At 35.0% G+C, this 21,498-nt stretch overlaps 1 pseudogene; it reads left to right on the forward strand.

Annotated features, from left to right (window-relative positions):
• The first annotated feature begins 385 nt into the window (after positions 1 to 385).
• On the forward strand, positions 386 to 717 carry LOC116898014 (annotated as a pseudogene).
• Positions 718 to 21,498: the final 20,781 nt, after the last annotated feature.

The following is a 21,498-nucleotide window of genomic DNA, read 5'->3' on the forward strand; positions in this document are numbered from 1 at the left end:
AAACTTATTTTTAACATACAAGTTATATCTTATACAATTATTTAGTCAAACTCAAAATAAAAGTAACTGCAAGATTTTTATATTAACAACTTTAAGTAAGTAATTTGTAACATAATATGGCTCAAATGATTTTTATCATTTCAATGTAAATAATGAACAGAATAAATTATGGCTCAGGTTTTAGCACTCCAGGGGTCCAATTTTCAATGGATATGTTCGACAAAAGAGAATGGACTTTAGTGGTTTCAAAAGAGTAACTAACAAGTTCATAAAGGACAGGACTAGTAGAAGGCAAAACATGTTCTTTCTGCCATCTTGGCGCCTTTGGAGGCCTGCTGGGAACAGGACTTCTAAAAAAAAAAAAAAAAAAAACACAAAAACAATTATGTCTGGAAGGCTGTAGTGCAAGGCCATTTTTGCTGACTACAAGCGAGGCCTCCAGAACCAAAGAGAGCACAGGCTCTTCTTAAAATTGAAGGTGTTTATGCCCGAGATGAAAATGAGTTCTACTTATGCAAGAGGTGTGCTTATGTGTACAAAGCAAAAAACAATACAGTGACTCCTGGAGGCAAACCAAACAAAACCAGAGTGATCTGGGGAAAAGTAACATGGGCCCATGGAAACAGTGGCATGGTTCGTGCCAAATTACGAAGCAACCTTCCTGCAAAGGCTATTGGACACAGAATCCGTGTGATGCTATACCCATCCCGGATTTAAACTAATGGAAAGTAAATAAATAAAAGTAGATTTTTGTGCTCTTTAAAGAAAAAAATCCAAAACATATTGTGTAAAGGTATGAAGTTGAATGAATTCTTGTTATTTTATTAATTACCATACATACTGTATCTGATAAGTTATTAATAAAAATAAAAAATAAATTCTCTCAAGTTATTATGCCATAAAATTATGATATATGTAAACCAAGAATTGAGAGAATATTGAATACTTTAAGAGCATTAATGAACGAAAAGGGTAAAAAGGGAAGACCATTGTACATCAAGGAAATGTAAAACTAATAATTCATAGCAAATCTAAATATCATCTTAAGGAAAATAATATTTAAAGTTTTTCTTTTTACAAAACTAAGAGGCAAATGCTCCTACAAACTTTATTAACAATGCATAACGATGAGTAGAGTAAAACTCACTATACTTATCTTTTGGACTTATAGTTATTTGTCATTCAGGTAGATAACTTTATATACATATTTATATGAAAAATTGGATATTTACTGTGATCTAACTTATAATAGCATTTTGTTTAAGGGAACTAGAGTCATATCATTTCATGATAGACTAATGTTAAAAACAACTTACATGAAAGTTACTTTGCACATGAGACAAAAGTCCTAATAAAAACATTTATGTTTGCAATTTCAAAATGGAATTTTTTAGAAACACCTTTGAAATAATATCTGTAATCAAAAAATCTAAAGTTGATTCACTAGGCTAATGGAAACTATAATTTTATGTAAAAATTAAAAACTGATCTATTGTAAACATGAACAACTGGAGAGTTGACTCAGCTCTTAAGAACGGGCATTGCTCTACAGAACACCCAAAGTTTTAGCAAAATCCACCTCTGAAGACCCAACTCACAGTATTAAGGGTATCTGTCTGACATCTGTGGAGAACTCAGGTACAGAAGGCCCCTACAACATACACATACTGATACAGATAATTAAAAATATTACCATCAAAATAGAAAATTAGGGAACTAAAAACAAGTTAGAAGATTTAACTAAAATTCATAAGAATCCAAAAGAGAACCCATGTAGCCAATATAGTTCTGAACAAAATGAATAACGTGTACTTTATATCACCTCATTTCTAAATGGATAATGAAAATACAGTGAATAATACTGTGTAATAATATTCAGCTATAAACAATAACCAATCTTTAAACTTGCTAGTAAATGAATAAAACAAGGAAAATTGTTATTGATTTAATGGAAAATTAGAAAGATTAATATGTGTTCCCTTTAATCTGAAATTCCTGGTTTTGTGTCATCAGAGGTGACTACATACCCAAGATTACCTGCAGAAGAAAGAGAGAGCAAAAAGAATGGTTGTGGGTATGGGAAGCACAGTACAGAAGGCAATGCCATGGCATACATTATATAATTGTGGAACTAAATAACCTGGGGAATTTAATTGAGGATGGAGGAGAAACATACAGAAGAAGTCAGTAAAATAGGGATATCTGAAAAATTCACAATCATATTATTAACTAATCTACCTTAAAAATAACACTCATAAGTACACATATATACATATGTATGTACACACACATCCACATATAACATCTGGGCTAGTTAAGCTCCTTCTAAGAACCACATATCATTGAAAAAGACCCAATTAGATGCATAAGAACACTCTTTTGGAATCATTTTCCAAGGTTATCTAAAAGACTCTTTTAACATATGAAATATTTTTATTGTTTTGGTTGACCCTTAAGAAGGAAGGGAAGCACCTATTCTCAAGGTCCCCATGCATTTCAGGCCCAAGACCCAGAAACCCTGGATCTGGAAGGACCTAATAGCCACCTCCCTGATGACTAGTTTTAATGGTACCAGAAGTAAATTTTCAGGTTACAAAATTAAAGCAATAGCTAGTATTCCTACTGATCTCTAGTACCTATAAACCACAAATGCCACCAGCATGGCCCTATGCCCTAAGGTACAGTAGAGGTTTGTGTACATTGATCATAATTAAGAGCTCTATAATTGGAATTAAGACCTAATCAACAAGAATAAAATTATGCCTCGTACTAAATCTAGCCAGATACCAGGACTAGTGAAGTGATAAATATTGATGTAATATTGAATACCACAACTTTAGTGAACCAGCATAATTCTCTAATTATGTTTTAAACATTCCTACTTGTTCCCACAGATAAATGTTCTCACTCCTCTTCAAGGAAACATCTCTGTACACATGATAGAGAGTATTGCAGAAAATCATAACTGAGCAAAATGCAGAGTTGTGGAGCACAATCCCAACTATTTCATGATCAGCACATCCCATGTACCCAAGACTTAGAGAACATTGTGGAAGATGAGGAAAAAAATTTTTAAGGTCCAGAGGAACAGGTAAGTTCTGTGAGATCTAATCTTCTAAAAATGTCTGAGATATGCCCGTGAAGTCTCATCAACACCTTGAAATATAATCATACTAAGGACAAGACAGGCTGATGTGAAAGAAGAAACGTTCAAGAGAACTGAACCCCTAACAATGCCCTACAAGCATTGACAGAATGCTGAGAGCAGGAGAAATACGCATCCTTAGAGAAAATAGTACCAATTTGTTATCTAGTATCAGATATTCAGCTTTGACCACATATATTTAAAAGTCAATACTAAAATTTAAATATTTTATTGTAATTGCATAACATAATATTTTTAACCTAAATGAATATTTCATCTTATTTTTCTCACAAAGAGTGAATGGTAATATTCAGTGTAGAATTTAAAGTGTTTGCTCAAAATCTAATCCTCATGATAGACTTAAGAGAAAAATGTCATGTACTTCCTGTTATTTTTTAACTTTTGCTGTAAGCACATTTACTTAAAGAGCCTATATTTCTAGTATGCTGTATGTTTCTGCATTACAGAAATCTGACGTTGTACAAGGTAGATTTCCATTGGAATTGAATGCCTCATAAGCCCCAAGACACCTGAACCCACAATCAAACAGAACTGCATGAATGAATCAAGTAAATTTTAGAGAGTTAGTATGATTAAAATGAATTGTCAACGACAAAGGCCACAGACTTTTCCATGGTTGCTGGTACATTTTATAAAACAATGAAAAATTTTAGTCTGTATAAGTTGCCTTTCTCATCGACTAGTAACACACACACACACACACACACACACACAAACACACAAACACACACACACACACACTAGTTTAAGTATCAATTTTAAACACTTAATTACTGGTAAGAATATTGTGATATTTTGGATATAATCTCACTTTGTATTACATGTGTGTGTTTTACATCTCTATATACTTTATCAATGTGTATTATTGTGTTTTCCTCTTAATCTATAACCTCTTTAATAAACAAGTTGAAATAAAGTGAAAATCCTGTGACGACTCCCCTCACCCATGATATTGTTCTGAGACTAGCTGGAAAGCTGCTGAGTGTGCACAGCTTTTAACTTCTATCTTTAGATAAAAATTCTTAAAAAGCTATACATAAGAATGGCTCAGACTGTGCTAAATTCTGAAGCATATGGAGAAACAGCAGTCCCATCTATGCAAATGATTTTTCCTATTAAGTGTTTTAATTTAATTAAGTACAGTGTTCTGGGTTACATGGATAATTTGACAAATCTCCAACAGAAAGTTACTAAGAATAACATAAATATACTTTATTAAGTGCTTGCTGATGGACATAAGTCCATCCGCCGAGTGACGTGGTATGAAAACTCCCATTGATTCTATGTGAAAGGAGCACACAAGTGATTTCTCCAGAGGAACAACCTGTACGTAAGACATAAGAAGCAGAGAGAGGGAAACAGAAGATTCAAGGTGACTGTGAAATGCAGCCCAATTTTAGACAACGTACAGACAATGATATTCATGTAGAAACAAAGAGTCAACACATAAACATCTGGAGTAGAAATATACAGAATATTTAGAAGGATTTGACTGCATTTGGAAACACTGAATATTAGCTTTGGAAAAGCATAACACACCCAAGAAAATTCTAAGTATAGACACTGAGTTTGAATTTATTGACTTCATTATGCACAAAGAAAATCCACAAGGAAGTTAGTTTGTACTTGACCATGGCACTTCCTCTGAATCTGTTAGTTTTACTAAGCACTAAACTGTTCATATAAATTCATATCAACCAAGCATCCCACTTGTACTTCAGAAAGAGGATTTAAATTCCAAATTGGAAGGCAGGAACCATATATGCATAGGATTTAGGAGCAAATGTCAGCATTGAATAAACCAATATTCATTCAAAGACGACTCCCGAAATATAAACAAAAACAGAGAATATGTACAGCTTCTTGTCTGACACACTGATTTTGATAGGAGAATTCTATTGCTCCATAGAATTCTCATACTCTTGCTCTGTAACTCTGCCCCAAGTGTTCAACCTATTGTGTTATCCTCATCTTTATAATTTATATAATGTACATGCCTTTGCTTTAGGCTTATATAACAGAATATCTAAGAAAATATTTTCTAAAGATTACAGATTCAACTTGGAGAAATATAAGACTATGAGGCTGAAACTTGTGGGGGTCACATTTTGTAAGAAGATTGCCAATATGACGTCTCATGGTAGGAGCTAGAAGAAGAAAGAAAAAAGAAATGGAATAAAGCATTAACTTTACCTGAAATAATTAATTGTACTTTTTAGTCTTGTATTTTATTGAAGATAAAAATTTCCATATAATATATATCGATTACAGCTTCCACCTCTTCCTCCCAGTTCTTGCCCACCTCCATCTTAACTTAATCCACACCCTTTAGGTCTTTTAAGAAAAAAAATTGGAACTAAGGAATAATTATAAGAAAGAGTAAATAAGATATGCTAGTAAAATAATTTATATAACATTATTGTTTCTCTTCTGGCAAGGATATTGCTTAACATATTAAGATCTCTCTCTCTCTCCTCTGTTCTCCCTCCAGGTTTTATTTCCCTCCTGATCCACTCCCTCCCACAAGTTCCATATCCCATACATCCTCCCTGCCCCCCCGCCCCCCCGTGTCTCCACAAGGATTTCCCCACCCCACTCATCCCACAAGCCCCACCCACCCCACCAGACCTTTAAAATTCCTGGGGTCTCCAGTCTCTTAAGCATTAAGTGAATGTTCTCTGACTGAACCAGACCAAGGAGTCCTCTGCTGTATATGTGTTGGGGGCCTCATCTCAGCTGGTGTATGCTGTCTGATTGGTGAACCAGTGTCTGAGAGATCTCAGGTGTCCAGATTGATTGAGACTGCTGGTCATACTACAGGGTCACCCTCCTCCTAGCCTTCCAACAGCTTTTCCATAATTCAGCTACAGAGGTCAGCAGCTTTTGTCCATTGGTTAGGTGTAAGCATGTGCATCTGATTATTTCAGCTGCTTGTTGGGTCTTTCAGAGGGCAGTAATGATAGGTCCCTTTTTGTGAACGCCCCATAGCCTCAGTAATTGTGTCAGGTAATGGGGTCTCCCCTTGAGCTGGATCCCACTTTGAGACTATTGCTGGACCTTCTTTTCCTCAGGGTCTTTTTTCATTTCCATCCCTGCAGTTCTTTCAGACAGGAACAATTATGGGTCAGAGCTTTGGCTGTGGGATAGCAACGCCATCCCTCACTTGATGTCCTGTCTTTCTGCTGGAGGTGGGTTCAATAAGTTCCTTTTCCCCACTGTAGGGCCTTTGATCTGGGGTCCCCCTTTGAGTCCTGAGAGTCTCTCACTTCCCAGGTCTCCGTACATTCTAGAGGTTCCTCCCAACCTCCTTTCTTCTGAGGTTGCCAGTTTCCATTCTTTCTGCTGGCCCTCGGGGGCTTTAGTCCTTTCCCCCAACCCAATACCAGATCATGTTCCCCTCTCCCACCACCCCATCCTTTTTCCCTCCCCTGTCCCTCCCTCCCTCCCTGCTTGGGGTTGCTTTCTTTCTGACCCAGGTGCTACTAGATGAAGGTCTCATTAGCTAAAATTATTTCATTAGTGGCTAATTTTCTAATTCGTAGAAATTAAAAATACTACATTTTGCAAAATATTAAAATGTCATATATGATTCTTGAACTGATAGATTCTCTTCACAAGTGAGAAATGAATTAAGACATTGTTAGATTGAAGTAATCTGTGTTAGTCTTTTAGAATTAGACTTGTCATAAAATGGTAAAGGTGATCATTTCTTGATTAAAAGCTACACAGGGTTGGGGAAAGTGGTAGAGCTAGGAAGCGCAAGGCCCTGGGTCATCCCCATCCGAAAAAAAGAAAAAAAAAAAAAAAAAAAGCTACACAGAAATAGCTCAAGTCACATTAAAAAAAATAAAATAAAACAACAACATAGTGGAAATAATCCAAAAGCGTGACACAAAATTTAGTGATGTTTTACTTTATATTTACAAATTTTAAATTAAAGAATAAGAGTTTATGAATTTGAGGGAGACTAGAAAGATACAGCAGAGTTTGCAAGGGGAGAGAAGAGTGTCTATTATGTGAATACAGTATGCATGCAGGCACTTCTAATCTAAAATGGAAAAGGAGAAAATCAGTATTTAGAAAATAAAATTAATTGTAATTGTGTCCATATCACATCCAGAAAAACAATATGTAAGTAGTATACATATGACAAAGGAAATGAATTAAAGTAAGCTCCATAAAATGGCTGTCACCAAAGTGACTCCAAAAAAAAAAATTCACACTATTGATACTAATTTTCTTGTTTTTCAGAGGTTTCAGGTAAGTACCTACTGCTGAACATACTTCTTCACATTTTAGACACTATGCTCTATCTAACCAGAAATCAATAGAAAAGAGCTACTTCATAATAGATAAAATGTATATAGTTGTTTAGTTACTGATAATAGATATTTATCTAATACAGTACCTCTAGACCTTAGTTTGTTCTTTCATTCCTCCCAGGTCTGCCTGCCTCCACCTCCACAATCCCCATTATCTACTCTCTCTCCATTTCCCTTCAGGAAACAAAACAATCCTTCAAGAGACAACAACCAAATACAACAACGCTCTCTGGTTCATTCTGTTAAATTTTTCTCTGATTCATCCTTTTGTCTGCCTGTCAATTAGATATCACTTTCAAATATGTCTATTTCCTTCTACAAACTAATCTGACCTATATTGTGAGATATTTAAGACTATATACTAAGGGCATGTTTTATTTCAGCCAGATTAAATAAAAAAATATAAACCTAATATTTTACTCAATTTTATAAAATGAAATTTTATTGCACACCTACAACATTCCTTTTGTTCCCGTTCAGGAAGAACGACACCATACAAAGGACTTTTTATTTCAAGACAATAAAGCTAGAAGTCAATATATAAATCACATATTTGTGGATATTAGACCAGAAATTCTTAAACAACTATAAAGACCAAAGTCCCCAAATGAAAACAGGGATGATTTACAAGCACATGTATAAAGGAAAAATTAACAAGGATTCAGTAAAATCTGTGTTCTATTAAAATTATTGTTCTAGCAAATGTTTATAGTAAGCTTACATTACAATGTACCTTAAATTTACTTTGAAGAACTAGAAGAAGATCAAAATGTAAGATAAGCTGTAAAAGCAAAAACTAATTACTGGACATTGGGGGAGTTATTATGGCATTTGGGAGTCTGGAGACAGTGAATGATGTCTTTAAGGCCAAATTGGACTTAATAGAAAGGAGTAGCCAACCTGATCTATATTGTAAGACTCTGTCTCAGCTCCCTAAGGACAAATTTAAATTAAGTAGGTAAATAAATAAATAAATAAATAAATAAATAAGATTTTGAATAGAGATAATGAAATGAAAGTTACTGTATATCTAGTAACCTTTTAGTCTAATTTTTTACATTTTAATTTATAATTACATTATTTTTCTATACATTTTTCTTCTTTCTGTCCCTTCTATTCATCCTTCATACCTTCTTTTCTATGTAATGGATTTGTTTTTATTTGTTATAAATAAATAAATATATATATATATATATTCAAATATATTATAAGTGTATGTGCATAAATAAATGCATATATACGTACGTACATACATGCATATATAGATACTTACATTCATACAACCTTGTATGCTGGGCTGCCACTGGGGTTCACAAAACACTACCTGAGCACAACCAGCAAGTCAATGGGGGAGGTAGAACACAGTCCTTAATGAGGTTCCTGAGTCTGTGTTTTCTCCTGTGGGGAGAAAAAAGGATATGGGATGACTGCTTTGGTTCCCAGTCTTCTGCATGTACCCAGACACAGCTGGGGTACTACTGAGAGTTGGGAATTCAATTCACCCATCCAGGCTTCCCCTCAGGGACAGGCAGGAAATGCAAGAATGAACTTGGGACAATATTTCCACCTCTCATATGTGATATATCCGGAGACTCAGACATAGGAGCTAAGCCATAGATGTGTCTACTGAGTCTGGACATCCCCAACTTCTGTTGTACTCTGTAATTTGATTAAGTGTGGTTTTCTGTGATGGTATTTATTTTAAAGAGCTTCTTCTTCTTCTTCTTCTTCTTCTTCTTCTTCTTCTTCTTCTTCTTCTTCTTCTTCTTCTTCTTCTTCTTCTTCTTCTTCTTCTTCTTCTTTTTCTTCTTCTTCTTCTTCTTCTTCTTCTTCTTCTTCTTCTTCTTCTTCTTCTTCCTTCTTCTTCCTCCTCCTCCTCTTCTCTTCTTTCTCTTTTTCTTTCTTTCTTTCTTTCTTTCTTTTTTGTTTGCTTGTTATTATTTTTTATTTACTTACTGTACATTCCATTCACTGCTCCCTCTTTGTCACCCCTCCCACAATCCTGCCCCCAACCCCCCTACCCTTCTCCTCTGATCAGATAAAGGCTCCAATGGATATTTTCCCCCTCCCTGGTACTTTAAGTGTCAGCTAGGCTAAGCACTTACCCTCCTATTGATGCCTGACAAGGCAACCCAGCTAATAATAGAACATATCCCACGTACAGGAAACAGCTTTTGGGCTAGCTCCCGTTCCTTTAGTTCAGCACCTAAATGAAGGTCAAGTTGTACATCTCCTATATAGGAGCACAGATGCCTCGGTCCAGCCCATGTAAGTTCTTTGTTTTGTGGTTCATAATCTGAGAGCCCAAAGAGTCCAGGTTATTTGACTCTTCACGTGGAGTGCCTATTTCCTTCGAGGGAAGCAGTCATTTTTCTTATTTTTCCATGAGTCTCCAAGCTGTTGGCTGTGGGTGTTTGAATCTGTCTGAGTCAGCTGCTGGGTGGAGCCTCTCAGAAGACAACATGCTCCTGTCTACAAGCATAACAGTGTAACATTAGGGATTGGTGCTTGCTTTTGAGTTGGGTCTCAAGTTGGGCCCCTTATTGGTTGACCATTTCCTCATTCTTTGCTCCGTGACCTGCTCATGAATATCTTGTAGACAGGATGAATTGAGTTTGAAAGTTTAATGGTGGCTCTTTTACTCCACTGGGGTTCCTGAGATAGGCTCCTCAGGTTTCATAACCCCAATGTAGGAAGTCACAGCTAAGCTCAATCTCTTTGATTCTTTGGTGCCTCCCTTATCCCAAGACTCTGTCTCATCTGGAGATACCGTCCCACCTCCTCATTCCTGTCAGTTGCAGATTTCCATTCATTTTCATGTCTTTGTTTTTAATAACTGAATAGTATTCCATTGTGTATATGTACCACATTTTCTTTATTAATTCTTCAGTTGAGGGACATAAAGGTTGTTCTTTTACAGTTTCTGGCTTTTATGAATAAAGCTGGGACAAAGTCCTTAGTTAACAGGGAAATTCAAATCAAAAGAACTCTGAGATTCCATCTCACGCCTGTAAGAATGACTAAGACCAAAAACTTAAGTGACAGCACATGTGGGTGATGATGTGGGTCAAAGGGAACACTTCTTCCCTGCAGAGGGAGTGAAAATTGGTATGACCCCTTTGCAAATAAATTTGGCATTTTCTCAGAAAACTGGAAATAGTTTGACTTCAAGACATAGCTGTACCACTCCTGGGCATATATCCAAAGATGCTTCAACATTCCAAAAAGACACTGGGTCAACTGTGTTCATAGCAGCTTTTTTCTCTTGATAATGTTTGTATTAGTATTTTTTAATAATAATTTTATTTTTCTTGGATATTTTATGTATTTACATTTCAAATATTATCACTTTTTCCCCTCTCTCACACCATCTCCCCCCTCCACCTGCTTCTTTGAAGATGTTCCTATTCCCACCCACCCACTCCAACCTCAACACCCTGGGATTACCCTACATTGGGGAAACAAACCTTCACAGGACCAAGGGCTTCTCCTCCAACTGATGCTGCACAATGCCATCCTCTGCCACATAAGTGGTTTAGTCCCTGGGAGTTCTGGGCAGGGGTGCGGGGGGGCAGGGGTCCTGGTTGGATGATATTTTTGTTCTTCCTATGCATTGCAAACCCCTTCACCTCTTTCAGGTTTTTCTCAAACTCCTCCACTGGGGTCCCTTTGTTCAGTCCCATGAGCTGCAAGCATCCTCATCTGTATCACTAGAGCTCTCGCAAAGTCTCTCAGGAGACACACATAGCTGGCTGATGTAAGCAAGCGCTTCTTGGCATCAGCAATAGTGACTGAGTTTGGTGACTGCATATGGGATGGGTCCGCAGGTGGAGCAGTCTCTGGATGACCTTTTCTTCAGCCCCTGCTCCACTCTTTGTCCATGTATTTCTTCCTGTATTTTGTTCTCCCTTCTAAGAAGGAAATGAAGCATCCACATATTGATCTTCCTTCTTCTTGGGCTTCATATGGTCTGTGATTTTTTTCTTAGTTATTCTAAGCTTTGGGCTAATATCCACTTATCAGTGAATGCATACCATCTGTGTTATTTTGTGACTGAATTACTTCACTCAGGATGATATTTTCTTGTTCCATACATTTGCCTAAGAATTTCTTGTAGTCACTGTTTTTAATAGCTGAGTAGTACTCCACTGTGTAAATGTATCACATTTTCTGTATCTATTTCTTTGTTGAGGGACATCTGGGTTCTTTCCAGCTTCTGGCTATTATAAATAAGGCTTCTATGAACATAGTGGAATATGTGTCTTTGTTATGTGACAAAGCATCTTTTGGGTGTATGCCCAGGAATGGTATAGATGGGTCCTCGGATAGTACTATGACCAATTTTCTGAGGAACTGCCAAACTGATTTCTAAAATGGTTGTACCAGTTTGTACTCCCACCAACAAAGTGTTCCTCTTTCTCCACATCCTCACCAGCAAATTCTGTCACCTAAGTTTTTGATCTTAGCCATTAGGGAATGAGAGATTCATTGATCTATATGTAGATAGAAGAATAATGACAGAAACAAGGAAAGTGTAAGATCATTGTGATTGGTAGGGAGTAGGATAGCAGGATCTAAATTATATGAAGAAGGAATTATTTAAAAATAAGGAGTGGGTTTTAATTGGGAAGGAAAGTCACCACAGATAGAGGAGAATAGTAGAGAAATGAATAATAATAAGAATACTTATAAAAACTTAATGAAATATTATGTTTACTAAAAATGACATGTTTTATTCATTATTAAGATATTCTTTTAGCATTTATTTAATGCCTAGAATTCCAAGTTAATTCATCTATGAACTGTGTTGAGTACAAGCTAAAATAATTTTAATAGATAGTTCAAGTGATGTCTACAAATACTTCTGATATGCACTTATTTTTCATTTTGATTTTAAAGGACTGGCAAAAAAGATCCTGAATAATTTACAAACCAATGCCTGCTCTCTTTTACTTTTTTTATTGGGGTAATTAAGTTGAGTAGATACCATTCCTTGATGAGATATTTATTTTAGAGAAATATTTAGGTCACTCCCCATGTCTAACTGATCAAATGTGTAATATTTTCTCAACAGTAGAATCATTAGGTAAGGGCATAAAAATAAGAAGTAAGAATCTTGGAGAAGTGTAATTATTTTTATAGAAATTTAATTATATTCAATAAATAAATGTACCTACTTAACTTAGATAAAATGCAGTTGCTAAATGAAAAAGAATATGAGTTAATTATTTAATTTAAAACTACTGTCAGATATTTTAGATAAGGTTTTACATTAAAATGTGCATCAGCATGGAATTCATTTCAAATCAAAATAGATTCTAATTCTCAATAATTGTCCAGCCACAACCTTCCAAATTCTATAATTACAGGGAGGGGTGAGTATATCCAGCTTTGAATAAGCCTATCATAATCAGTAGACAACAACTTCAAAACAAAGAATAAAACTTTGTCTTGTTTTTGGGTGCAGCTATTGTTACAATATCTTATGTCTTGTGACCAGTTCACTTTTTTTTGTAAAGATTCTAAAGACCTATAAATTTGGATAAATGCATCTTAAAGTTTTAACCAACATAAATAAGTCAAAAGTACACTCTAGAAAATAGTTACAGCTACAATCTAACTACATAACACCAAAATTTTTCTTGAACTTCCCAGCTTTCAGAAATGTGAGAAACAATTTTATTTTGTTTATGAGTCTTCAAGTTTGTGGCAATTTTGTTATAAAATGAATAAATTCTGGAAGATCTTTAACAAATCAGTGTATATAATCTGTATCTGTCTGGGATGCTGTCATTTCAAAGAAAGTTTGCTATCAGCTCTATGGGAACTGTTTAAAAACACAATTTTTTCTTGAAATCTGAATGAATGTTTCTATAATGAGGAAACAGGTGTGAGGGAAACACATCCCAGCTATCAAACATTAGCTTGCCTTTTTTGAAAAATAATGTTGCAATATGGGAAGGAAGAGATGAATGTTTTAGATATAGCTGGAAAAAGAAACAAACCTGCTACCATACAATGAGAGTGGAATGAATTGTGGATGGAATCTTATGAAATTCAAGGAAGAGCTTTATTTAAACTCCTACTCATTAAAAGTATCAATAATTATCACAGTTGTTTTTTTTTTTCTTAGAAAATCTGGGGACATAAAATCCTGACTTACTAATATCTAGTGATAATTTTTAGGGGAAGTAATATTTCCTATGTGCAGGAGTAGTGAAGGCATGGTGATTTCAAAGTTGCTAATCAAGAACTAGAAAGTATCATCCTGAGTGAGGTAACTCAGACTCAAAAGGACATGCACGTTATATACTCACTAATAAGTTGATATTAGCCAAAAATGTAAGAACACCCAGGATGCAATCCAGAGTACTCAAGAAGATAAACTGAAAGGCCTAAGTGAGGATATTTCAATCCCACTTGGGAGGGAGAAGAAAGCAATCATAGGGTGGCAGGGGTTTGGAGCAGAGAGAGAGGAAGGAATCTTGGTGGGAGAGGGGAGGGTCAAAGGGGAACATGATCAAGTATCATGGGGGGAGACAGAAGCAAAAACCCGAGGGCCAGCAGAATGAATGGAAATATGCAACCTCAGGAGGTGGGAGGTGGTGGGATCCTCTAGAATGTACTAGAGACCTGGGAGGTGAGAGATGGGACTGAAAGGGCAGGACCTTAGATGAAATGTCCTACAGTATGAAGAGGGATCTTGAGTTTTTCAGTAGAAAGACAAGGCATCAAGTGAAGGGATGGGATTGTCATACCACAGTAAAAAATTCTGACCTAGAATTGTTCCTGTCTGAAGGAACTACAGAAACAAAAATGGAGGAGGGACTGAGGGAAACGTGGTCTAGAGACAGGTCCAATTTGCAATTTGGGATCCATCTCAAGGGGAGGCTCCAAGGCCAGACATTATTACTGTTGCTATGATGTGCTTACACACAGAGGCCTAATATGTCTGTCCTCCAAGAGGCCCAACAAGCATCTAAGACAGATGTAGATAATTACACTCAACCACGGGACTAAAGTCCAGGGACCCCTCTGGTTGAATTAGGGAAAGGCTGAAAGAAATTGAAGAGGAAGTCGACTCCATAGGAAGACCATCAGTCTCAACTAACATAGATCCCTGAAATTTTTCAGGCACAGAACTCCAACCAGGCAGCATACACTAGCTTCTATTAGGCCCCTGACGTACAAACAGCTGAGGACTGCCTGGTCTGGTCTCAGTGAGAGAAGACAGATTTAATCCTCAGGAGACTTGGGCCCCATGCACTGGGGAGGGCTGGTGGTGTGTGTGTGTGTGTGTGTGTGTGTGTGTGTGTGTGTGTGTGTGTGTGTGTGTGTGTGTGTGTGTCTGTGTGTCTGTGTGTCTGTGTGTGTGTGTGTGTGTGTGTGTGCATCCTCTTGAAGACAGGGAAGGAAGAAGAGGATGAGGATGGACCAGGAGGGGGATAATGACTATACTGTAATAAAAATATTAAAAATAAACACTTCTAAAAATAAAAATGATGAAATAAAGATTTTTAAAGTAATTTTAAAATTTCTGTTTATTGGCTTAACTTCATGTTAACACTATGTGTCATGATCAAATTATAAAGATTAACTGTTTGGGTTTCCGTTTTAGAGGTCTCAGTCTGTCATAGATATCTCTACTGTGTAAGTTTCCGTGAGGTCTCAAAAGGACAGCACAAAATGGCAAGCCCATGTGGGATGACCCACAGTTACATCATCATAACTAGGAGCCAATGAAATGCAGAGGAAGAACATAGAATTTCAGCATTCAGTGTCATGTTCCCAGTGACTGGGGGACTATCTGGAAGCCCAGTCTTTTAAAGGTACTACCCTCTGCCACACTGATGTCAGAGGCTTCAAATACAGCTTTTCTGCTTGGGCCTTTCAGAGACACTTCACAAAACATTGCAATCTTTATATGTTCACAGGTCATGAATCACCACTATTAGGATTCACATGTTATGATAATTATCAATAAATTTTATGTTTACAATCATGTATAACATTTTCAAAGCTATCTGACTTAGTTCTCAAAAATGTAATTAATGATTTAAGAATGTTGCAAGGTGAAAATGTCATAGTGATGTAGAAATACTTTTATAGAATTCTTCAGAAAATAAATATTATCTTGAAATAAATTTTCTCAAGTTTAATTTTCATATATAGTGATTAGTAAGTACTTTTTCATGATGTGTTGTGTATTTTTCTCAATTTCCATCTGCTTACTGAAGCATTCTTAATGCCTTTATACTTAACTATTTTTGGTATTAAGCTTATATTGTATATGGAAGCATTTATCTATTTTGCATTTGATGAAGACATTGTGGAATGTAATAGTTTTGACGAAGAACTAAATGGAAGTACTGAAATGTATGCTACCAGATGTCCAAAAGTAATATCACTGTGTTTCATAAATGTAAATTCATTTTTCTACTGTAAGAATAATTGCTTCAAAACATAGAGCAGCTTTAAATCATAGAATGTGCTCTCAGGTTAATGAGACAGCAGAATGTTGAGAGTTCAGGGAAAGCCTGGGCTACATAGTTAGTGTTGGACCTTTGACTATTGAGGCACTATTCAAGAGTTATGTTGCCTATTATTAAATGAAATTAAAGAAATGAAGGAACAGCTTCAGTTAGTAGTTTATAATATATATATGTGTGTGTGTGTGTGTGTGTGTGTGTGTGTGTGTGTGTGTGTGTGTGTGTGCGCGCGCGCTGTGCGTGCGTGTGTGTGCACGCGCGCTTGTGTGCGTGCGTCCATGTGTGTGAATGTGTGTGTGCTTATGCATGTGTGTGACTGTGTGTGTGAGTGTGTGTGTGTGTGAGTGTGTGTGTAATTTTACTCTCATGTTGTTCTCAAAGACATGTCAGTAAAAATAACTTGATGTCCAGACTTAAATGAAGATAGAAGATAAAGCAACATGTTTTTCCACAAGAAACAGAGCAAACAAACACAATCTTTAGTTGAGAAATCTAAAAATAAGGCAGTTAGTTTGTGGGAATGGGGACATACTCCTCTGTAAAAATTTAACATATTACTTCTATTGAGCTCAAGGCATTTAAAATCATTCCTTAGATAAATTAATTTGCTGGCAACAATAACTCCTATGGAACAATATGAGTATATCTACTTAAAACATTTTAATGCTTAATTTCAAATTTATTTAAATCAGAGATTGAGGAAATATGGATAATGTTTTAAATGCACTGAATTTTCAATGATTTATGAAAATCGTGATGTATTTGCCAAATATTTGCTGTTTTGTGGAAAAATGTTGATTAGTTAGATGATACATGAATATCAATGAACAAAAGACATTACAGCTATTGAATATGTATATTTCTAATTATTTAGGTATTTTTGTTATATTTATTTGATATAAAATACTGAGGATTATCTCATGATATAAAAATGTTTCTTTGTAACTTACGTTGGTATATTAATTTATTGGGGCCCATTAAAGACATTTAGGATTATTTAACATTTCAGTTATTCAACATCACATTTAATAATTGTGGTTCTGTGGCATTACTTAGTGAAATTGAGAACTATACAGTGTGCATGTATGGTAGAGGAAAATAGCTTCCGAAGGTAAAATTCATCCATGAAATAAGACTCATTTGGTGATTATCAAAAATATTGTGATAGCTCTGGTAATGACAGTCATGAGAATATTGATGTTTTAATTACTGAGCCAAAACCAACAAGATGGCTCACTAGGTAGAAACACCTTCTGCAGAAGCCTGCTAATCTAAGTTCAATTCCTCGCACCCATGATGGGGGAAATAAACAAACAGATAAACAAAGAAAAAACCTAATTTCTACAAGCAGTCCTCTGATTTTCACACATATACAGGCAGACACATGTCCCCACAATAAAAACTAAGTATTTTAAAACTAGTGAATAAGTATAATATTGAAAGACTGCAAAATGAGCATGCAGTGTCAATTTATGTGTTAAATCTTAATCTATTCATAAAAAGCTGACTATAAGATAAAAAACTGTGTTTTAAAAAACCTATGTTTGACAAAAAAAATACAAAAGACTTCTCAGATTTTAGTTCCACAGTATAAAATAGAAAACCTTATTTCAATATTTCCAAAGATTTGAAACATTTTATAATTGTTTTCTGTCATGTAGAAAAAAAAACCCCAAAAGACCGTAAATAAAATCATTTATAAGCAAAACAGGCATTGGATTTTATAAAATGTTATTTAGTGAGATGCTAAAATTTGAGTGTGATGAGTTTTACTTAAAACTGTAGCATGGTAGACAAGCTATTGAATTTTACATGAGTCAGAGAATATTTTTGGTCTCCTGAGCCATACCTGTGCATATAGTTAAGTGTTGCAGGTAATTACTTCCAGGTGCTTGACTATAGGAATTCATTGCAATGCAATGAAATCAGGAGAAAAAAAAAACTCATCAGTGGAAATGAACACATAGGCATGTCACAGAGACACGTATACTTAAAAGGCATCAGGATCATAATTTGTGGATTCGCGATGTTTATGTTCATTATGGAGACAATCTCCTCCTGGGTAATTAGGAAGATCTACATACAACTAGACATGTTTGATTTTATGCAAAGTTCAATAGGAAACTTTATATACCCAGTTTTAAATGTATAATATTTAATTCTTCAAGTAGCCTTATGGAAATTTTTATCATTTTATTTTCTACTTTTAAAGAATAATAAAATGCCTTGGCTTACATTATCATTCTTTTGTTTACAGAATCTGTTAACTAAATTGAGATTTTTAATTAGAAACTAAAATAATTTGTTGAAAAATGACTATTTTAATATTTTCTTTCAAAATCTTTATTAATGAAATGGCGTCAAATCACGTACAAAGCAAATCATGTTTAAATCTATTTCAAGAGTTTAGCTTCTGTGATGATAGCAGATCCATTGAAAACTTTAAATTAAGACTTTTAGGATGACCCTGTGGGACACACACACACACACACACACACACACACACACACACACACACACACACACGGCAAAGAAGCACTGATAATATTTACATAGATAATTCCTAATGTGATAAAACAGGGTTTCTTTAACGATATTTTGAAATTAAAATATTTTATCCAAATTGTATTAGAATATTAAAATTGTTGCTTTTTATTATAAAACAATTATATATGCCCATAGATTATCTTTATGGTAATTTTTGTTAAAATATGGTATTGAAAGATCCCTGAAGAGAGACCCTTACTCAAGTCTCGGGAAGTCGCGGACCCCAGACACAGTGAGATGATTTTGGATGTAATACGCAAAGGCGAGGTTTATTACAGAGATCTATTATGGAGATCTCCGGGCTGACACGTATCCCACACAGGAGATAGAGGTGTCGACCCCGAGTGGCTGGGAGAAGGGCTTTTTAAAGGAAGAAGTCACAAGCTCCAGGAGATGGGGGGATGTCAAAAGGAAATACCAAAAACGTCACAAGGGGAAACTCTCAAAGTCACAGGATTGTTCTTAAGACTCTAGGGTTTGAATGAGGGAAAAGGTCAAGCATTCTCCTGAGAACAGATCCTGATTGTCCTTTAGGGTAAATGTTTGTCAGAGTTGATGAGACATCTGCATCTGAAACACATCTGGTTAGGCTTGGCCTCCGGTTTCCTGGAATACTCTCTGTAGGACACAATGGCTGGAGGGCACAAAGGGGACTTGAACAAACATCACAGGGGCAGAACAAAACCCATTACTCATTTACTCAGTCCAGTGATAAGCGGGAGGGTCAGTGTCTCTGCATTTTTAACAATCTGTCTTCCTGAGTCAGATCCTGTTGCTGAGTTTTGAGCTAATTTAAAACTCTATCTTTCAGTATCTGCATGCAAGCCAACAGTATTTCATTCTTTGTCTATCAAATAGTTATATTATATTAAATAGTTATAGTATATTATCAATTTACATAGATGTCTACCCATTAAACAGATAGAATCTCAACAAATAATTTCATTTTTTAATTAAATATGAATAGAATTTAAATATTATTATGTATATATGCATGCATACTTTAATTCAGCTATTTTCAATAATACATTTTGACATATTTTAATTATAGCTTTTTTAGTGAAATCACTGCAAAATTTTTTTCAAAATATAATATAAATATGCTTATAGAAATACTCAAATTTAGATGCAGAAATTTCTATTTTAACTTATATACATTAATTAACATTAGAAAGTTTGAGGAGCAATTCCTTCTGTGAAATTTTAAAGGATTTGTTATGATTTTTCTATAATTCTACATTGAGCTATAATTGTCATGTTAATACAGTAGAAGACTAGGCAGAGGAGAATCAATAGGTCATAAAGATTCTTTTTGTGAAATGTAATAATGCCACTGCACTTGTTTTTATTTTGAAATTACATTTTTAAGTGACATAAATCAAAAAGACCCGTTCAGCAAGCTCCTCTCTGTTCTACATATCCTCAGTTCCCTGCATTGTATTGTAGTATGAAAAGCATATACCACACAGCACTATAATGTCTTTACAATTTTGTGAATCCATAAGGGAGCTTTTGAAATAAGACAGACTAGGTGTGGATTGATGTTGAGCTGTTTTTGAGTTTGGTAAATGACTGAAATTTTATAACTATCTATGGAAAATACTTAACATATCAACATTTACCATAGGTGCACAAAAATATGTTCTTGTCTATTTAGTAGACAAAGATTTTGGGAGATATATAGCCCTATAAAAAGCATTTTCTTTTTTTTTTGTACATATCTACATTGTACACAGGTGTATATATGTGTGTTCACCTATATTTGACTATACATTTGTAGTTATGTTTTTGAAAGCTGGAAGTTGATTTTTGGGAACATGCTTTAATAACTTCCCTTTATCTTTTGCATGGCAGTTTTTCAGTCAAGCATACCACTGTCCTTAGAGGCATTCTCCCTATGCAGTTTCCTTAGCAATGCCCTTTCGTCACCTACCAATTGTGGAATTACAGGTATATAGACTGGTCTAGCTGCATTTATGTAAGTTCTAGCTATGCCAACATTAGTCCTCTTGCTTACATTTTAAATTCTTCAATCAAGAGATCCCTTCTATTCGTGAAAGGGTTTTCTTTTTAAAATAAACAATTGGTATCTTTGAGAGACTTACTAATCTATAGGATATCCTAAGTTTAGTATTTTTTCTATTAAATATATTTATATACATTAAATATATACTATATATTTATGTATATGGAAAAATTAATGAAACAAATGTACAGCAACAACACAACAAAATTACTGACCATTTATTTATCTTGAAGGTAGCAGGCCAAAGATCAAAAATAAATGAGAGTGCATCTCTGAGCAGGATAAGAGCAACAAAGGGTCTGAGTTTCTGAGTATTAAAGGGGGGAGGATTATACTGTATGCACAACAATGCAATCTTGGAGGTAATGTCAGGAAAGATAATTTCTTTTTTGTTGAAAACTGTGCATAGTAGATGCACAGGGACAAGAAGTGACTTTAGTGTAGAAGTATAGAGAAAAATTTAAATTTAGTGAAAATAGTAAGTCCAACCACAATAGGGCTAGATATCACAATATTTAAAACTAAACCATACAAAGGTAAATATATAGTAACTTTGTCAACCACAAGAAGTTACTAACTTTTCACAAAAAAAAGAAAAAAAAAGAAATTGGGATTTCAATATTCACAATATGAAATTGAGTATTGTTTATCTGTTCCTAACTAGGCAAAATAAAAGAAATACAGACAAAGAAAATAAAAAATCTTTTCATGGTCAATAGAAGGCAATCAGCTAGTAAAATTCCACTCTATATTTTACATTTCTGCACTGACTAACGTGTTTGTCATACATGAAACCTTCTGGAAATGTGGTAGTATACTCACCCTCTGGAATCAAGAAAAAAAAATGTTCTCATCATCAAAACAGAATGGTGGAATATAGAGAGATATATGACTCATAAGGTCTCAGTGTCAAAATTAATCTCTATGGCACTTGTCAGGAAATGGAAA

The sequence above is a fragment of the Rattus rattus genome, chromosome 4 (assembly GCF_011064425.1).
Source record: "Rattus rattus isolate New Zealand chromosome 4, Rrattus_CSIRO_v1, whole genome shotgun sequence".
NCBI lineage: Eukaryota > Metazoa > Chordata > Mammalia > Rodentia > Muridae > Rattus > Rattus rattus.